Genomic DNA, 11,597 nt, shown 5'->3' with positions numbered 1-11,597 from the left:
GTTTTGACCTGTACTTGTTTCACGTCCCAAGTGTCTAGGGAAGAGTTCAGGAGATTCTCCTACCTTTCTTCAGCTTTATCTTCCCTTCCCCCAAACTCCTCCCTGTACGGAGCCTTATCTCCCAGCAGAGGGCTCTCTGAGCTTACAAAATGGGTCCTCTGGCTGGCACCTATTCTCTCGAAGATGGACGTTTATCTTTACTTTCTTCACTGAGAGGGCTGCTCACATATTTATGAACCCAAGCTCTTGACGTCTTAGTTTCTTTGAGGAATTTGGCATGGGATGGTGACCTCTGGTCTCTAGGAAATCTTCAGAGAAGGGAGAGGAGGCCAACAGCTGCCTGCTTCACCAAAGTGAAGGGAACCAAGCTGTCAGGGAACCAGCACATCTTCTGTCCTTACCAGTTCACCATGGAAACTGACCTGGCAGGAGCCTCTGAAAGTTATTTCTTCCCATTCATGACCCAGTTCTTCAGTCTGCATGTACGTGTATACATGCGTGCATGTGCGTGTGCGTGTGCGTGTCAGAGGACTTGACTTTCAGGAATCATTTCTTTCTTTCTACAATTGGGTCAGGTTGTAAGGCTTGGTAGAAAGTGCCTTTATCCAGCGAGCCATGTCGGTGGCCTCCTTACTTTTATGACACATTTTCCTACCCTGCAGAAGATGAGGAGGAAACTCGTACCTGTATTTGGTGAGGAAGAGCCATTTACTATTGCTTTCTTTCCTGGAGTCTTAGCTTTGTTAGATATAAGGAATAAACACGGATAAACCTATCTTAAAAATCCATACCCCCATTCCCTGCAAAGAAACAGCTCCCCATCCCCATCTCCCCCTTTCAGCTTTTAATAAGTGGTTGGGTGAAATTTTTAGGGCTAGATGACCCCACAGCAAGTGAGCCTGGGTCCCTTGTCCTGGGTAAGCAAGAGTGTTGACAGCAGCTCCTGTGCCCTGAGTCCTGCCATGTGGTGCCAGGCTCAGTGAAGCCAAGTGCCTTTAGTCATTCATCTTTTGATCTCTGAAACCTGTAAGATGGGCATATGATACTTTCCCTACAAAAGACATGAGTTCCCTCTCTCGAAAAACCAGGGGAAAAAAAGGCATGGGTTTAGAGACATTAAGAAAGTTGCAAGTCAGTGGTCATGGGGTCGCATTCCTGTAATCCTCGCATTTGGGAGTTGAGGCAGGAGGATGAGGATGTTTTTCTTTTCTGAGACATTATGTAGCCCTAGATGGTATAGGACCAGGCTGATCTTGAACTCACAGAGATCTGCTTGCCTCTGTCTCCCACATGCTGGGATTTTAAAAACATTCATCACCATACCTGGCTAGGACTGATAATTAAGGTCCTCCTCGACTACATAGCAAGCTTGAGGCCATCCTAGACTACATGAGACCCTGTTTCAAATAACAAAAATAGCAACAAGATGCTAGGCATGGTGGTGCACACCTTTAATCTCAGTACTTAAGAGGCAGTGGCAGTTTGGAGCCAGTCTGGTCTACAGAGCGAATTCCAGTATAGTCAGGGCTACAGAAGCCATGTCTCAAACAAAACTGGAGAAAACTGATAGCAGGACTCCCGCTGAGCTGTGACTCCCAACCATTGTGCTTCCTTTTACCTGACAGCTGCTATACCTGGTTCCCTTGACATTCAGGAGTATCTCCTGGGCCCAGTTTATTTACAGACTAGCAAAATCAACTGTCCACAACTATCCACAAACCTTTAACTAAAGCTGCCAGTGGTCACTCTGTAAGACATTGTCTGGAAGTAAAAAATTAAAAGCCCGGGTATAGTTCGGTGATGGAGTACTTGCCTAACGTGCACAGCCCAGGTTCAGTCTTTGGTATGCTATCAAAAATAAAACAAAAAGTCAGCCACTAATGAGTTTCCAAACTTGAGTTTTATAACTTGCACATAAGTAAATAACTTCATTCTTGATTAAATTTGGAATCCTTGGGGGACCAGTTTCAATTTCATTCCATCCTGCCAATCATGCCCAAAGCCCCAGGACAGTTGTAGCTTCTTTTATCAGCTAAGCTTTGGCTTTTCGGCATTGCCTTCAAAAGAGGCCTTGAACTTTTATTGGTGAATCCATGCAGGGTGAATTGAATTCATTTGGGAGGAGAGAAGCAATCTGTGCAAGATAAAATTTGTAAGAATGTTTTATAGCAGAACTGTCTGTACACTGCAGACAGTGCCTCGTCCAAGATTGACAGGTCATCTAGGGAGGGTGTACTTTCCTGTCTTTTCCTACTAATTTCAGTGTTTCTCAAATGCTGTGGGGTTAGCAACAGGGCCTATCACAAGCTCAATCAGGACAAATGCTAGCTGGGTACATTCTCCCACATGATTGCAGTTTTCTTGAGAGATGAGCATACAAAGGAGGTGGAGGTAGGGCTGGGGGGAGGAGGGCAGTACTCCATCAGGACCCCTGACCTAAGGGTAAGAGCAAATTAGGCCAGCCAGCTTCACGTTCCGCTCTCGAGACCTATCAGTCATAGGGAAGTCACGCCTCCAGTACGCAGCCTGACCAGAAACTCTATCGTCCCTGATGACGCCAGCGCCCGTCACTCCACTCTAAAGTTAAGATCGGCTCCTCCCACCTCCGTTTCCCTGGCAACGGTTGGCTTTAGCATTCCAGGCCCCTTTCCTGTCAGAGCCCTCATCCTGCTTCCTCCTTTGCTCTTGATTCTGGAACGCTCAATCCGCCAAATCCCCTCCTTCCTCTGTAGTTTCGAAATCCTAAAGCCACACTGAGCCCGCCCTCTGACTTCCTGCGCGGAAATCCCTAGGTTTTCGAAGAATCACGCGAGATCTTCGGCAGCCCGGGCTCGCTGTAGGTTCTTGTTCCCCGTGGCCGCCTCCCTTCACCATCGAAACTAGCATCCCAGTGCCCGTTTCCCCTTGAGGAGTGGAAATTGACCTCGTAGAGAACAGAATAGCCGCTTTTCCACCTACAAGATACTTCCCGTACCAGACAGGCATCCAGACACCTACCTGCATCCCCTTTGTTAAACTGGCAACAACGTGCAAGCGACCGTCAGGCTTGATGCCAGTCTTTTTTTTTTTTTTCCAAATAAGTAGCCAAGGATGACCTTGGCCTTGAGTTCCCGATCTTCCTGCCGCCTCTACTTTCCGAATGCTGGGATTATAGGCATGTGCCACCAAGCAAACGAAATCCATTGTTTTTTATGAATAAGTGAATGTGTAATCCAAAAGCACTCTTAAACCTTACCTGCATGTTGATCCTAGGTGTGGTCGCGAATACCGTGGTTCTCAGTCTAGTTCACACCTCAGTGAGCCTAAAAGAATGCCACTCGCCAGGCGGTGGCGGTGCACGCCTTTAATCCCAGCACTTGGGAGGCAGAGACAGGCGGATCTCTGTGAGTCTGAGGCCAGCCTGGTCTACAAGAGATAGTTCTTCAGGACAGCTAGGACTGTTTCACAGAGAAGCCCTGTCTCGGGAGGGGAGAGGTTCACAAGAAAAACCATGGTTCGCATCCTCATCCTGATTTCAGGATGGGGCAGCATCTCCCTTCAGAAAGCATGTCAGAATCTTGGGGGACAGTGTTGTTTGAAAAGTCCTCTGGACAACATGAAGCTCATGCTAGATGAGACAGTCAGTAAGGGATAAATTCAGCTCTCCTTATGTATCTTTAGAATCCGAGTGCAGGATAAGGTGCGGGGGTGGGGGGGTGGGGTGGGGGCGGTGAGTGTTTTGTTTATGGCTTCCCTCCACACAGCCTTACCTGTCTCGTTGGCAGTTTCCTGGAACTAACTACTTTCTCTCTCTACAACTGCGTTTTCTTGGGGTGGGCTCCAAGGCGCTTTGGCTTACAACATGCTTGAAAGGAGAGGCGTTCACCGTGTTGTCCAGTTCCTACAGAGTGGCCGGAGGAGGGCTGCTTGAGCCTTGGTGTGATACAAAGGCTTGTTTTCATGGGCTTGCTTTCCAGTGCCCCAGAGTTCACTGAAATGGGAACTTGCCGTTGTGTAATTGTGCTATCAGAGAAATCCTGGAAACATTGCTTTCTGACTTATTCTCCAGATCTGCTCTGTCCTGCTGCACATGCCTATCCCGGCTGCCGATTCTCTCCCCGGGTCTGTTCACCCCTTTTAGAAGTCTGGTTTTTTTTTTTTTTTTTTTTTTTTTTTTGTTGTTGTTGTTTAAGATTGGTTTTTTTTTCTTATTAGTTGAGGATTTCATCTAATGTGTTTTCATCATATTCATCCCCTTCCCTACCACCCAACTTTGTGCATCCACCATGTCCAGTTTATGCTAGCAATATATTCTTGGATGTGTGGCCTTCTGCTGGAGCATGTTTGACTTACTGAAGTTAAAACTTAACTGACTCTCCATCTCCCAGCAACCATCAGATGCCAGTAGCTTCTTAGTTAGGATGGGACTTTCTGTTCTCCTCTCTCTCCCTACTGGGATTTGGTATTACTTGAATTTGCACAGGGCTTGCTGTCACAATTGTCATTTTTGTTTGTTTGTTTGTTTGTTATTGTTGTTGTTGTGACAGGGTTTCTCTGTATAGTCCTGGCTGACCCGGAACTTGCTTTGTAGACCAGGCTGGCCTTAAACTCACAGAAATCTGCCGGCCTCCTGAGTGCTGTGATTAAAGGCATGCACCACTACCACCTGACCCTTAGGTTTTTAATTAAAAAAGAAAAGATGTATTTATTCATGTTTGTATGTGTCACTGTGAATATATATACACATGGATAAAAATAAAAATATGGGATCTGATTATGAAAGATAGGTAAATTGTATTTGTCGTTCTGAGTCTGGGTTACTTGACTTATAGTTATTTTTACATCTATCCATTTTACTGCAAATTTCATGACTTTATTTTTCTTTATGACTGAATAAGATATGTGTACCATATTTTTCTTCATTCATTCATGTATTGATGGATGTTTCGACTGGTTCCATTTCCTTGCTATCATAATCAGTGCATCCGTAGCCATATATGTGCAAATATATGTGGTAGACCTTAAGAGCTCTTTGGCACAGGGGCCCAATGTGGATCAAGAGTTGAACCCAGGTGTGGGAGAGCTGGCTCCGCCGCTCATCCAAAGTGGGTTGCTCCCGTGTGTCTCAGTTACCACCCAGACACACAGCCAGCGCTTTGAGTTGGCACTTCCCAACATCTACCCCATCTATGACATAAGAGGACTGGTCCTGTGGAACCATAGCCACAGGACCTCCATAACTAGGGGTAACAGCAGGATATCTGAGAGGAGTTTTGATGAGGGTCCAGTATTGATGATATACCAGAAGCCGGAGGCCTTAAACCTGACCAACAACACATTACAGTGGACATGTGCAAGTAAAGCTGTTTGGACAAGGGGGATGTTGCATGATGCATAGCAGCTCCCAGTGCCGCTGCGATGAACAAAGAGGCGATGGACAGGCAGGAAAGATGGAGGAGCTAAGCGCTTTTTTGTTGTTTATCTTTTTGATTTGTTTCAGTTTGTTGTTGTTTTTCTTATTCTTATTCTTATTGTTGTAGTATTCTTAATTGTGTTTTAATTTTTAACTTTTTATTATTTATTTTTTAGTTTACCTCGGGGAGACACTACAAGGGTGATGGATTAGTTTGGAGGGACTTGGAAATGAGTGAGATTGGGGTACATGATGTGAAATTCCCAAAGAATCAATAAAAATTATGTTAAAAAGTGTTCTTTGGGTATATACTTGCAGTGGTATTACTTGGCTCTATGGTTGCTATATTTTCAGAGGTTTGTTTTTATTTATTTATTTATTTTTTTGGAATCTCCTAAAACTGATTTTCATAGTAGCTGCACCAATTTAAACGCCACCAGCAATGGATAAGGGTTTGTCGTTCATCATATTACTTCAGTGTTTGTCATTTTTTAAAAAAAAATTTAGTGTGTGTGTGAGTACCTTCCTGTGGAGCAGACCTCAGAAGGAGAAAGTGGTTGGTTGCCCCCATAGCAATCATGCCACTTTTGCGCCAGTGGGCAAGTCTTGCCTGCCAGGTCAATATCGTGGCATGGAGGATCCACCTCTGGGTAAGATCATTCATGACTTTTCTCCCCCAGCAGACTACAGAGCACCATCTGGTGCTACAGAAGCTAGCCAGCAGAAAGTTTCCAGGTAAGCTCCTACTTAAATTTTGTTTTGTCTTGTTTTTTTGCTTTTTGAGACAAGGTTTCTCTGTGTAGCTTAGGAGTCAGTCTGTCCTGGAACTCATTTTGTAGAGCAGGCTGACCTCGAACTCACAGAGATCCTCCTACTTTTGTCTCCCAAGTGCTGGGATTAAAGGCATACATCATTATTGCCCAGTTAAATTCTTTTTTTTAAAGCATTATTGTTTTATTTTGTGTGAGTGGGTACTTTGCCTGCATGTTTATGTACCACATGAGTGCCTGGTGCCCACAGAAGCTGGAGGAGGGCACTGGATCCCCTGGAACTGGAGTAAAAGTAGTGACTGCCATGTGGGGGCTGGGAATCGGATCTGGGTCCTCTGTAAGAGCAGCAGGGGCTCCTAACTGCTGAGCCAGCTCTCCAGAACCCCTACTGAAGTTCTGTATAGTCTGTAACCACGTAGTGTGTGATGTTTTCAGCATTAGGGTCTTACCATTTAGTTATGGTGGGCAACCAAGACCAGTGGAAATAGCCTGTGTTGTTTTGAGGGCACCTGATATCTCCCTGACCAATGCGGATAGGGAGGTACCCCACACCCGGCATAGAAATTTTCATTTTATAATCCATGACTCTAGGAGCACCTTATCTATTTACTCAGGGAATTTCTACTCAAATTCCTTTAAAGGTGATCTATGTGTGTGTGTGTGTGTGTGTGTGTGTGTGTGTCTGTGTACATGTGCGAGTATGTACATATACATGTATGTATGTTTTATGTGTGTGCATGCACATGTGTATGCATGCCACGGCATGTATGTGGAGGTCAGAGGACAATTTTCAGGAGTTGATTCTCTCCTACCATGTGGGTCCCAGAGCTGAACTCAGGTTGTCAAACTTGGCAGCAAGTGCCTTTACCTGCTGACCCATTTCACCATCTTCCTTTTCCTGCATTCTTTCCTGTCTCCCTCTGCCATGGGGGCCTGGGGAGAAAACTCAAGTTATCAGGCTTGATGGTAAGTACCCACCTGACTGAACCATTTTGCCAGACCTTTAATTATATTTTTAAATTTTATTATTTATTTTATTTATTTATTTTGGTTTTTCATGACAGGGTTTCTCTGTGTATCTCTGGCTGTCCTGGAATTCACTCTATAGACCAGGCTAACCTCAAACTCACAGAGATCCATCTGCCTCTGCTTCCCTGAGTGCTGGGATTAAGGGCGTGCAGCTCCACTGCCTGGCTAATTATATTTTTAAATTAGTTTACAAAGGAGCGGGTTTTCATAATGCTTTTCATACATTTTCAGTTCTGATTAGTTTTCCCTCCACCTCCCATCTCCTCTCTCTCATCCCCTCTAAAGCCCCCCCATTCTACCACTTAATGTTTGTATCTCTGAAGTGACTCCGGCCAGCCTGAGACGGTGAGCATGACTCTGGCAGGCCTTGCCCTTCTCCCCCATTCTCTCTGCCTTGCAAAAGCCAGAGTTCTTCCCTAATGCTAGCCCCCAAGGTCTATTTACAACTCCTGAGGCTGACTATCAAGGTCCAGCTATCAAACTATTGGAGTGCAGCTACCAGAAGCCCCCTTTGGGTTACCTAATTAACACACCAAATTAAAATTAAATACCTTATCCTAGCATGGGTTTCCCATGTTAGCCTTTATAAAACGCCATTTGCCTATAGAGCACGTCTGTCTCCTCCTTTCAGAGTTAGTCCTTTGTCTCCCTGGAACAAGTACCCCTGCTCTCTTTTCCTTTCTCCCTTCTCCCTTCTCCCTCACCCCCCCCCCCGTTACCACCACATCCTCGCCCATTCTAACACAGACCTCCCCTCTTTTAAAAATTACACCTACAAGGTCATTAGCTGCAGTTTTCTGCCTAAGTCAGAAAGCAGCCACTTTAACTTTTCCTCCCTGCTTAATAAAGGATCTCTCTGTGAAAACAGGTGTTTGGGTGTGGTTTGCGCCTAATCCAGAGTCTGGGAGAGGGCCTACTCTGCGGGAGTCCCCTTCCAGCCCTATACCCCAGACTTGGGATTCCTAAGTATGGTTGGCAGTCACAGAAGTAGGGGGCTTTTTTTTTTTCTTTTAAAGGTTTTATTTATTTTTCATGTTCACAGTGTTCTGCTGCATGTATACCTGCAGGCCAGAAGAGGGCACCAGACCTCATTATAGATCATTGTGAGTCACTATGTGGTTGCTGGGAATTGAACTCCGGACCTCTGGAAGAGCAGCTCTTCACCTCTGAACCATCTCTCCAGTTAAAAGTTGGGGGCTTTTAAAGACAAAGATCACAAAGTTACATTTTGTCTTTGTGCAAGCAGGAGGTCATCTAGTAGAAACCAAGCTTGAGCCACAGAAACAGCAGTTTTGTTTAAGTTGTACAAGACCAAGCAATTACAAAATTAACCCTCAGCAGCTCTTAACATTTGAAAGTCCAACTTTGCTATAGAGTTCTCTTAAGGACATAAATTTTAAACTTTTAAACATAAAGTCAGCCATCAACACAGCATCAGTCATTTCATTATGTGTACCCACCCCCGATGGAGAGCCACGACAGACCAGACGGACCGGAGAACAGTGTACTCACCCCAGGTAGAGGGCCACAACAGATTAGACAGACCAGAGAGCGGAGAACACCAAAGTCCAACTTGGTGAACCATGAGTTTTATTGGGGTGACTTACAGGAATATGGGTGAGGAATTTTTTACAGGAGCAGAAATGACTCAAAGACAGCTGTATGACCAAAGCCTACCCCAACATGGGTGACAGCTCCCAAAGCCGGGAACCTGCACAGTGCACAGCCTGCAGGCCGCTCCACAGGTTGGAGAGCATCCTCTCCAGGTGCCTCCGTTGGACTAAACCTCTTCTAGGAAGCTTGGCTGGTTTCTGCTTCGTTCAAGCAATTGTTCTGTTTTCAGAGTCTTCTTTGCAGCTCAGGTTACTTTCAGGGACTCTGAGCCTTTATTGCTTACTCTGGCAGGGAGGGGCCTAGCGAATCTGGTCAGTTTCGGGACTTCCTGAAGCTATTTTGAGTTGTTTACCTTCCTACTCAAAGAGCTTCCTGAAGGATGGAATATTTTAGTTCTCTGAGGAAACGTTTACCCAGTGAGGATTAAGAAGGAATATTACCCAGCGAGGATTAAGAAGGAATATATTTCAGGGCTGGAAAGAAGGTTCAGCACTCAAGAGTGTGACTGCTTTTCTAGAGGACCAGGGTTCCATTGCCAGCACTCACATAGCAGCTTATAGCTGTCTATAATTCTAGATCTGACACCCTTACACATATAGGCAAAACACCAATACAGATTTTAAAAAATAATAATTCTTTTTCCCTTTTCTTTCTCTTCTTTCTTTTCTTCCTTCTCTCTCTCTCTCTCTCTCTCTCTCTCTCTCTCTCTCTCTCTCTCTCTTCTTTCTTTCTTTCTTAGACAGGGTTTTTCTGTGTAGCACTGGCTGCCCCTGGAACTCACTTTGTAGACCACACTGGCTCAAACTCAGAGTTCCTCCTGCCTCTGCCTTCCAAGTGCTGGGACTAAAGGTGTGCACCACCACACCCTGCAAAAGTGTATTTTAAAATATTCATTTGAAAGGCTAAGGAATGACTTAGTTGTATGCAAGTTGGAACTCCATGTAAAAATGCCAGGTGTTAGGGATGTCTGGTACCCATTGGTCAGCCAGCCTAATTTTACTGATGAATTTCAGACTAGCCAGAGCCCCTGTCTCAACGAAGGTGGATATCGTTCCTGAGGATGAAACTTGAGATTGCTCTCAGGCCACCATATATACAGGTATGAGTATGAACACCTAGGGATAAAAACACTCATTTTTGTCCCCAGTCTATGTACTTTAGTTTTCCAAACAGCTACAGAGTTATTCACGTATAAGAATTTAAGCTGTGGGCTAGAGAGATAGCTCAGCGGCTAAGAGCACTGCCTGCTGTTTCAGAGGTCCTGAGTTCAATTCCCAGCAACCACATGGTGGCTCACAACCATCTGTAGTAAGATCTGGTGCCCTCTTCTGGCCTACAGAACACTGTATATATAATGAATAAATAAATCTAAAAAAAAAAAGAATTTAAGTTGTTCAGCCCTAAATATTTAAGGGAACTATTAGACATTTCTGTATTTTTTTTTAATGGAATCTTGCTATATTTGCCTGGTTGGTCTCCAACTCCTGGGCACAAGAAGTCCTTCTGTTTCAGCCTCCCCAGTAGTTGAATCTACAGGTGTGAGCCACTGCATATTCTACAGGTGTGAACCACTGCATAATCTACAGGTGTGAGCCACTGCATAATCTACAGGTGTGAGCCACTGCATAATCTACAGGTGTGAACCACTGCATAATCTACAGGTGTGAACCACTGCATAATCTACAGGTGTGAGCCACTGCATAATCTACAGGTGTGAACCACTGCATAATCTACAGGTGTGAGCCACTGCATAATCTACAGGTGTGAGCCACTGCATAATCTACAGGTGTGAGCCACTGCATAATCTACAGGTGTGAGCCACTGCATAATCTACAGGTGTGAGCCACTGCATAATCTACAGGTGTGAGCCACTGCATCCAGCTCCACTAAATACTTCTTCTGGTCAAGGATGCTGTGAAAAATAAATAATGCTGAAAAAAAGAGTGTTCTGCAGTTGTTATTTTAGGGACCTTTCCTTAATAAATGTAAGAAGAAAGACTCGGGAATGGATTTCCAGGTTCAAATCTGTGAAATCACCCAGTATTGTCTTTGTACAAAATGTTCCCTCACTGGATTTCTTTTTTCCTTTGTGTGATATTAGCAGAGTCTTTCTGCAGGCTAGGAAAGCACTCTCCATTGGGCTGCACCCTAGGCCTCTCACTGGATTGCTCTCCTCCTCCTCCTTCCTCTTCTTTGGTTTTTCAAGACAGGTTTCTCTGTGTAACAGTACTGGCTGTCCTGGAACTTGCTTTGTGGACCAGGCTGGTCTCGAACTCACTAAGATCCGCTTGCCTCTGCCTTCCAAGTGCTGGGATTAAAGGCATGTGCCACCACCACCAGGCTCACTCACTGGATTCTTACCTGCACTTGGGATATTGTAACCTTGCTTCACTGGTCCACAATGTGAGCTGAAGGTATCCAGGGGCCTCTAGGGGCTGGACATGGTGGCTTTGGGTGGAGATGGATCCTGGAAGTCAGAGCTTCACTGCCCAAGGCAGCTCCAGCCATCAGAATCAGAACTGAAAGGGGGAGGGCGCTCTTCGCCTGGCCCTTCTCTGTGTCTCCTCCCCTGGCTATTATGTAGGAACTGGTATTTTTGGCAAACTGTATCCTCAGAGAGATGCTTTACGATGCGCCCCCTGGAGGCTACAACCAGTCTGATGGATCCAGCAGATAAGTAATCTTCCAACCACTAGGCGTCAGAGAGGAAGGGAGGCAGTGGGGCCTCACACAGGTCCACGGCCCTCCCTCCCCCCTCCACCAGCATCCTCAGGTGACTAGCAGGCGCCGTC

General features: G+C 45.4%; 1 long non-coding RNA gene across 1 annotated transcript; it reads left to right on the top strand.

The window, feature by feature from the left end:
• Positions 1-5,827: 5,827 nt before the first annotated feature.
• On the top strand, positions 5,828-10,740 carry LOC148121304 (uncharacterized). Its single transcript, XR_015738244.1, has 3 exons — positions 5,828-6,127; positions 9,819-9,904; positions 10,367-10,740. It is a non-coding gene; the product is annotated as an uncharacterized LOC148121304 (long non-coding RNA).
• The last annotated feature ends 857 nt before the right edge of the window (positions 10,741-11,597 follow it).

The sequence above is a fragment of the Myodes glareolus genome, chromosome 7 (genome assembly GCF_982192425.1).
Source record: "Myodes glareolus chromosome 7, mMyoGla1.1, whole genome shotgun sequence".
Taxonomy (NCBI): domain Eukaryota; kingdom Metazoa; phylum Chordata; class Mammalia; order Rodentia; family Cricetidae; genus Myodes; species Myodes glareolus.
The sequence above is the reverse complement of the archived record's forward strand: the minus strand, read 5'-3'. Positions and strand labels throughout refer to the sequence as shown.